This window comes from Oryzias melastigma, linkage group LG8 (genome assembly GCF_002922805.2).
Source record: "Oryzias melastigma strain HK-1 linkage group LG8, ASM292280v2, whole genome shotgun sequence".
NCBI classification, from domain to species: domain Eukaryota; kingdom Metazoa; phylum Chordata; class Actinopteri; order Beloniformes; family Adrianichthyidae; genus Oryzias; species Oryzias melastigma.
The window spans coordinates 24429813-24438650 of NC_050519.1; the positions used below are offsets into that span (position 1 = coordinate 24429813).

At 43.3% G+C, this 8838-nt stretch overlaps 2 protein-coding genes across 2 annotated transcripts in view; both read right to left on the minus strand.

The window, feature by feature from the left end:
• abat (4-aminobutyrate aminotransferase) overlaps window positions 1-5138 on the minus strand; it is a gene marked incomplete in the record, with an annotated part of 28984 nt that extends 23846 nt beyond the window's left edge. Inside the window, 2 exon segments of the mRNA XM_024271863.2 lie at window positions 3031-3081; window positions 4981-5138.
• Window positions 5139-7537: 2399 nt separating this feature from the next.
• carm1 (coactivator-associated arginine methyltransferase 1) overlaps window positions 7538-8838 on the minus strand; it is a gene marked incomplete in the record, with an annotated part of 17006 nt that continues 15705 nt past the window's right edge. Inside the window, 1 exon segment of the mRNA XM_024271862.2 lies at window positions 7538-8838.

An 8838-nucleotide genomic window follows, 5' to 3' on the forward strand; every position in this document is an offset into this window, starting at 1 on the left:
AAGCGGTCAAGAAGATGAATGGATATTTATGATTTTATAAAACAGAAGGTCATAATGCAAATCCAAATTTCTTAAAGGCTTAAGTAAGACTATGCAGCTCCTTCTAGGTTTGGATCAGTAGAAAACAACCTAAATGTCTCTTTTACTGTTAAAGGTTGTCAAACCCTGTTCTAGTCATAAACTGACCAATCAGATGCTTCAATAAAAGCATGTGGTCCCTGCTGGCTCCCACATCAAATGCTGAAGTGTTTGATTGACACGTTGTCTGGAGCCCTCTTTCATATGGTAGGGGTGTGGTCTTTTAACAAGCTCACTCTGGATTGGTGAGAGTGGTTACCATAGAAATCACAGGTATCACAGATAAGTTGGCCTCATTTTACTGGAACTGGAAGTAAGCCGTTTTTTATGGGTGACATCACACTCACTCTGTCCAGTTTTCCCTGACAACGGTTCAAACCCACAGCTGGGCCAAACCACTCTACAAAAAAGGGGTCTCTCGAAGTGACAGTCAGCATCAGCGTCACCTAGTGCTGCCACAAAGATTTTTTTTAATAGTCGACTAACCACAGATCATTCGACTAATCTGGTCATGCTGGATGTAAGATGTGTGCTTTACAAACTGGATGTAAAGCACACATCTTAACCATCATTATCTTTAAACTAACTATATACTAGATATACAGCATTACCTGTGATAATAGTGTGAATGCTAAAAGCTGAATTTGGCCACTGAAGATACTAGTGATGATAGCTGAAGATGCTGAAGCTGATGGCTGAAAACACTGAAGCTGATAGCTGAAAACGCTTAAGCTGATAGCCAGCTGAAATATTAGTTAAATGCAAAATTAGCCTAAAAACATAATAAAAAATAATCTTAGGCTAGCCAAAAGGGCGAATATTTAGCTGAAAAAAATAGCTAAACTTCAAAATACCCCCCAAAATCAAAAAAGTCTAAATTAGCCAAAACAGCTAGCATGTAGCTGAAATATTAGCTAACTCCAAAACAGGCTAAAAAAAACCTTAATAGAAGCCAAAATAATAAAACAAGCCAGCAGAACGCCATTATAACTTTCAACTTTACTACACTCTGACTCCTTATAATATTAAATAACGACTAATTATTAAATTAGTCGTCGACTATTTTAATAGTCGATTAGTCGACTAATCGTGGCAGCCCTAGTGTCTCCTCTGTCTGCTCAGTACAGGGACCCACCTAAAGGCCTTCAATAGAATCTGTTGGTCACTTCTATAAATCATTAGCACACAACTAAAATAATCTGTTTTAAGTGAGATAATCTGGACTGAATTATGACTGTTTAGATTTATTTAGAAACAACTTCAGTTGTAACTGGTGCTTTATTAAAAACAGAATAGGTTTGAGTTGATGGCTGGAGAAAGCTGCCAGCACAAAGACAATGGAGTCCTTCACTTCGCAGCCTCTCAATGACTCCCTGTTGCTGAGGCATCAGGGGCTGGCGGAGGAGACGGCTGAATGCAGAGCGCCTTCATGAAAGGCTGCAGCTCGAGCACTGACCTCACCGGGACAACAGGAAGTCCCAGTTTAAGGAAAATAGACCTTCAGCTGCTGAACACAGCAAATGTGAACGTGCCGATTCACAGCTGTAAACGGCAGAGACAGTGGTGCAGAGGGAGAGCGGTCAACCTCTGATCAGAAGATCAAAGTGTCTTTGGGCGAGACACTGAACCCCACACAGCTCCTGGTGGTTACAGGTTGGCGCCTGATTTTTAGGCAGTGTATTTGCCATCAGAGTGTGAGTGTGTGAACGTGCCGTCCTTCATACTGATGATTAACAGAAGCTACAGTTTCACCTGCAGCTGACAGTCACACCCCCCCACCCCACCAATCAGAGGAGACCTGGCCTCAACATGTGACGTCACCCGCAAACTGGTCCTAAGAATGGCGTACAGCACAGGACAGAAAACTGTTCACAACACGTGAACTTTCTGAGCAGATAGTTGGAGAAGCCCCGCCCCCTTAACCAGTTTGAGAGCAACATTCACAGAGCAGAATGAGACTACGTCAGAGGTCTGCAACCTTTGGCAGTAAAAGAGCCGTTTGGGCCTGTTTGGTACTGATCAAAACCTAAAAAGACTTGCCATTTTTGTTCTTTTTACTGTTTTGGGAAAATGTGATACTACTTTGCATAATAAATATTAAATATAATTATTTTCGGGAACAAACAAACACATAAATACTAAGATAAACTGGAATTTTCTTAAAGTGTAAAGTCGTTTCTTACTTTTGACAGAAGCTCATGACTTTCTTTCAAAATAAAAGACTTCCTGTTTGGAACAGGAACATCCAAATGTATGACTTCATTTTCCTTCTTTTTTTTTCTTTAGCCAGAGAGCCTCTCCGAGGGGTAAAAGAGCTGCGTGGGGCTCCGGAGCCTCAGGTTGCAGACCTCTGGACTAAGTAAACATGTTCAGCTGGACGTCATTAACCGTTAACACGATAATTCCAGTAGATTCTACAGGAGAAAAGCGTCTCGACAAGCTGCTTTTCCCCTTTAGAATCTACTGGAGTTGTCTTGTTAACGGCTGAAGAGTTACAGCGTGTGATTTTGTGTCACCGACGACGCCTTGGGTGTTAAAGGGTTGAAGCTGCAGCCGGTTCAGATCCACGTCATTCATGGATGCTGGCAGTTCAGTTTTGTATATTGATCCTCCAGAGCGTTTCCACTGAGGCCTGTCTGTGCCACAGTGTGACCTGAAAATGTGTGAGGTCTGAAGTTCAGCAGCTCCGCCCACTCGCCTGTCGCTGTACCCCAGCCACATATTAACTCATTCACGCATGTTTCCACACGCCGTCGGTGAATGAATGACACGTCGTGAACTCATAAAACTCCTCAATCAATGCTGCAGGTTAAGTCTAGACAGAGAAAACATTTGAGGCTGTAAATCAGTCAGGATTAGTTTATAATCACATTTTATGTAAGTATAAGAGCTGACACTTCAATGCATGTGTTTTTAAAGGTATCCGGATTTTTGAGTAAATGATACACTTACAGTCCGAGTGATGCTGTAGAAGGCCAGAAGTCCTGAAGCAACAGACAGGATCTGCAACAACACAGAGAGGCTTTATGGTTAGGTCAGGGGTCAGCAACCTTTAGCAGTAAAAGAGACATCTGGGCTCATTTTCTACTGATCAAAACCTAGAAGGAGCCGTATAATCTTACCTTAGCCTTTAAGAAATTTGGATTTGCATTCATGACCTTCTTTTTTTATATATAAATTTGAATCATTGTCTATTTTTTTGGCACAAACAAAAGCAAAGATAGAAAAAGAAACTAGCATCTCTCGAAATGTGATTTGTTTTTTTACATTTGTAATCCTTACTTTAAAAATGACTATCATTTTATTTTTCTTCAGCCAGAGAGCCTTCATGGAGAGATTGAAGAACCACATGTGGCTCTGGAGCTGCAGGTTGCAGACCTCAGGGTTAGGAGAACCTCCTCCAGCCCAGAGCTGCACAGCCCTCTGCTAGATACAAGAAGCATTTTGTTTCCTTCATACTTGTATAGAAACAAGTATGAAGGAAACAGTTTTAATTGTGTTTATGGTGTTTTTAACATGTTCTTACTTTCTTACTTTTTGTTCTTAATTTGCTGAATTTATAAACTTTCATCTGTCTTTCTTTTGTTGTGAGTACCCTAAATGTCATTTATGCATTCATTCATTTATAAAAAAAATTAAGCTAAAAATTGCATTACAGGATCACGGATCAGATCATTTTTTGGATCAGTAAAAAGTAAAAAAATAACAGAGAAAATTAGCAAAATAAAAGCCTAAAATGACTCTTTTAAAAAGTTTCAAAACATATATTTGATCTAGCATACAGTATATAGAATACTTCAAAGTGCAAACATCCTCTCACATGTATTACATAAAACAGTTGCTCATGGGGTCTATTTTTAAAAACAAGATATATTTGAACTTTGGACACAAAAAAAACACATTTATACTGATGACATTTGCATGTCTTCAGACAGAATCTACAAACTGAGAGAGAAGAACGCTTGAAAACAGTTTTGAAATGACCAAATCTGTCTGCAGTAACCCCCAAAAAAATGCACATTTTCTCTTGCCCCCCCCTTTCGCCCTTGAATTTTTATTGGTCCTTTGTGTTAGCCCCGCCCCAACAGGGCAAAAAGTTTTGAAAATGAAAATTTCTGATTTGAAAATGGAAAAAAAAATTGAAACTGTAAAAAAGTTTTGAAATTGAAAAATTGAGTTTTTGAAACCTAAAAAACAACATTTGAAGTTGAAAGTAATTAAGTTTATTTTAGGATAGAATACATTTTTTGTTATTTTACGTTTTTTGGGGGCAAACACCAAAATTTGTTTAATTTGGGTTTCAAGTCATTTGACCCAAACTCAGCTCCATACAGTCCTGTGGCCATCCCATAATAACTGTAAACCGTTTACACCAACACGTGTGTTTTGGTTTTGTTAAAGGATTTGAATTCTGAATCAATCTGGTCCCTGCGGTCCGGAGGACAGGAGTTCTCCCGACCGGGCCCCCTGCCCCTGAAGTGAGCGGATCCAGCCCTGATCGGGTCAGGCTCAGCCGGGCTCTCCTGGGATGCTGGAGGACCGGAGCCGCGTTCAGGAAGCACACACGCGCGAACATCCCAACTGTGGACTTAAAGGTTCGAGTCCAGACCGAGGAGGCGGTCACTGCTCCACAGCTCGTGTTTTCATGACTCGGCGTTCTCTGATAACTGGTTCTGACCGGATCCCGCAGGCTGCTCCGGTGCACGAGTTTCAGCAGCCGCTTCACGCCGGCGGGCAGGAGGACACGCAGACGGGCTGGACCTGCAGCGCTCGCGCCGCGGACGCTGATGCCTCCGCCGCGTGCCCTGATGCTCGGACTCCATCAGCCGCGCGCGCGCGAAGCCGCGAAAGCGGAAACATTTACTCCATCCGTCCAGTCGGCCTGGCTCCGAAAACACTTACCGGCGGTCCGAAACCAGCAGCAGGTCCGCGTGATAGTCCGCGTGCAGCTTCAGCAGCGTGGAGTGAAACAGTCGCGTCCGAGAGCGCGACAGCTGTGCGCGCGCTCACTGCAAGGGGAGGGGCGTCGCTGTTCTCTCCTCCTCCCTCTGAGAAATGAAGATCTGAAGCTGAGGAGCTTTCTCCTCTGCAGTCATGAGGAACAGCAGCAGAACCACCTGGACCAGAAGCTCCACATCTCCACGATGCTGAATTCACCACAAAAAGTTCTCAATCAGAATCAGACATGACTGTTTTCCTGCTGATCCTGTGTGTCATTCCAGCAGCTTCTGTCATGGTTCTCCTGCAGATCCCCTTCAGAACCAGCCCGTCACCTCTGGTCACCTCTCTGCTCCTGACTTCTCTGCCAAATTTTCTCCAAATAAGTTTAATCTTTAGATATGTTTAAAAAAAAACAGGGGAAAAAATATGTATTTACTGCTCCAACCTTTAAAAAAAAAACACTTGAAACTGTCTTAACCCTTCTGCTCTCTTTGGGTCCAGATGACTCCACCCACATATTGATGTGTGATTCCTTCCATGACAAATGTGGACAAAGGTGGACAGGATTTTATGTCTGCCATGGACATTAGTGAAACTCAAAAATCAAAGATAAAAAAAAGTTCAGTGCACTGTCTTGTGGAGTCCAGATGACCCACTTATAATGTAAACGAGCTAAGGAGAGCGGAACGGTTACAGTGGCCGATAAACAGTCTTGAAAGTGCGACAACAGTTGGACCTCCATGAGGCGGGAAAGGTCTACAGGGCAACTTTCCAAGCAGTTTAGTGGAAGAAGATCCACATTTGGAGCAATTCTTGGAGAGAGGAAGAAGCTGAACATGACTGTCAGTCTCTCTCAGACTGGGGCTCCATGCAAGATCTCACCTGGTGGGGTCTCAAAGACCCTAAGAAAGGTCAGGTCTCCATGGTTGTCCTGCTTAACCCCCTCATGTGTGAATTATAATAAAATCAGTTACGTTTTTTCTTTTCCCAAGTGTTATTCATCTTTAGCAATATACAATAAAGCTTTTTTTAGGGAAACAAGTATATCTTTAAATTGTATAAATATATATTTATCTGTCCGCCAAACATGAATGCAGTTCTATGGTAATGTATAGGTATAACTGTAAATAATTTGAAATATGATATTATGTTGTAATGGTGGTTCTTCCATCTCCATAGGTTTATTTCTCTATATAGCATGGTTAAAGACCGTCTCTGAACTATAAAGTAACTCACCTCAGCATCAATCATCAGATGGTCTCGCTTCCCATCAAATCTATGAACTGTTATTTCTTAACTGAGAATCTTCTCTCTGCTTTGCATCTCTACCTGTTTGCCCACAATGTCTTAAGTGGGCACTCAGTGGGTAGCTCGCTTTAACAGAACTCGCTAGCTTGCTCAAAACAGCGGACCTCGTTAGCATCCTACAGCGGAGCTCACTAGTTAGCTACAGCGGAGCATGCTAGCTCGATACAGCAGAGCTCGCTCACATACTACAAAGAAGCTCCCTAAAATACCAAAAAGAGGCTCCCTAGCATGCTACACCGGACCTTGCTAGCCTGCTACAGAGGCCCTCGTAAGCATGATACAGCGGAGCTCACTAGCTCGATACAGCAGATCTCGCTAGCATGTCACAGCGGAGCTCATGTTAACGTTTTTGACTGGTCTACTGAGTTTTTTAGGCTAACTTGGAGGCTAGCTAGTAATTAAGCAACATGCTTGCTTTTTGGCATCTATTGAGGTAAAAGGTAAAAATGTGAGGAGAAAAAAAAAACACATTTTGAGAGATCCTAGTTTCTTTTTCTAATTTTGCTTTTGTTTGTACCAAAAAATAGACAATTCATATATATATATATATATATATATATATATTTTAAAAAAGGTCATTCAAATTTCTTAAAACTTCCAGTAAATCTATTCGGCTCATTCTAGGTTTTGATCAGTAGAAAACAAACCCAAATCTCTGATCAAGACAGTTGTGGATGATCAGGTCGCTGAATCTGAGGGACAGAACAAAACAAGATCCAAGTCAAGATGTCATTCCAGGATTTACAGACTGAAAGCTGTCTGATCATTGGTTCAAAAGGAGACATTTCTTCAACTCACTCAAACTGATTGAAATCGTTCTAAACTGGAGAATCTATACAACTGTATTCATAAACCGGACAGCCAAATGAAAGCCAGAGACTGGTGTTGAATCACTGGAGTGGATCCTGACAGGAGACATTTCTCAAACTGACCACTAATGTGCATCTGAGCACACCGGAGTTCTGCACATCAGATTCAAGCAGGATGAGACACAGAAATAGACACTTGTTTGTGGATCAAATGTGAAAACACAAATGTTTCATCAACAAAACAGAAGCATCAGCTGTTGTTTTACCACAAAACTGGTTTTCTTGAACAGGTTAGAACAACCAATCAGGTGCAGCGAGTTCCCCTTCCTGTGCTGTGCGAGGACACGTCCACGGAGGGGGAAACACCGAGTCATGCGGCGCCGTCAGAGAACACAAACATCTGATGGATGTTGGAATACTCCAGCACATTTAATCAGCTTCTTTTTTTTCTTCAAACAAAAGTCAACAAAAATAATTCCTACTAAGAGACAATTTCCCAGCACTCTTAAAGCTCTAAATCAAATGACGATACATGACACTGGAAGAAATGCATAAAAGCCTCAGTCTGTCCTTTACTGATAAAACGGGGCGTTAGCGTGTACCACTGATATGTTGATCAGATGAGCGGGATGCCGGGGGAGGACGGAGCGTCTCCACACCTCCACGGTTTTTGTGACAGTCTGAAGGAGGTTTGGAGGAGCAGGGAACTCCAGGCGTCCCCAGGAGCTGCAGCTCAGATCCACCCCGCAGACGGTCACCTTACATGCTGAGTAATCAGGACTCCGCAATGACTCGACATTTCCTATTAGCTTAAAGTCAAGCCAAGAGGCTCTAAAATGTAACAGCAGCCGAGCGGCGAAACATGTCGGACTTCAGGACAGGTCAGTGAACACAGAGAGAGTGAGTGCAGGGAAAGGCGGACACTGTTCAGACACGGATTTTATGGGGAATCATTAAAAGAAGTGAACATTTGATCAAACATGCAGCCAACAAATGTGACTCAAAGGGTTCTAAGTCCATTCGCTGCGGACAACAATGGAGAACAGATGAAGTGAAGCTGCTAAAACTGCTCAGACCTGAAGACAGCTGTCAGCAGGAAGCTGAGACCGCTGCTGCCCCCTGCTGTCCAACCCCATGAAGTGCAGCTGAAGAGGACGCGGGAGACAGACTTTAAAATCAGAATTTCAGGGCTTCAGCCTTTGAAGCGAGGAGCTCCAGACTTCAGCTGTCCTTCAGCAGATGCCTCTAAGCTTCATCCTCACTCAGCATGAAAGGCGACCTGGAAGATCAGTTTGTTCACATCCCATACTGGTAGACCCACGGCTGTGTTCAGGGAGAGTTTGTACTGGTGGTGTGAGGGAGCAGTTCATCCTGGAGAAGTCTGTAGTAAAAGAGCAGAGGGGCTTTGCATCTGCAGTGTCAGCGCCCACCGGGGGGCACCGTGAAGGAGAGCGTGTCCTGCTGAACCACCCACAGTCTGGGACGTCCCTGTGGTACAGCGGCGAGGACTCTGGAACGGAATGATGCTGGTTTCTAACAAAGTGCCGAGTCTCAGGACAGAAAGAAGACCGAGGCCGTTTCCAAAGAGCGGGGGCGGAGGGACGATGTAAACAAAGGAACTGGGATGAAAACTTTGCTGTTCAGACGAATCCAGGGTTGGGGCGAAGGGGCGGAGTCTGGACGGATACGAGCGTTTGGGGGG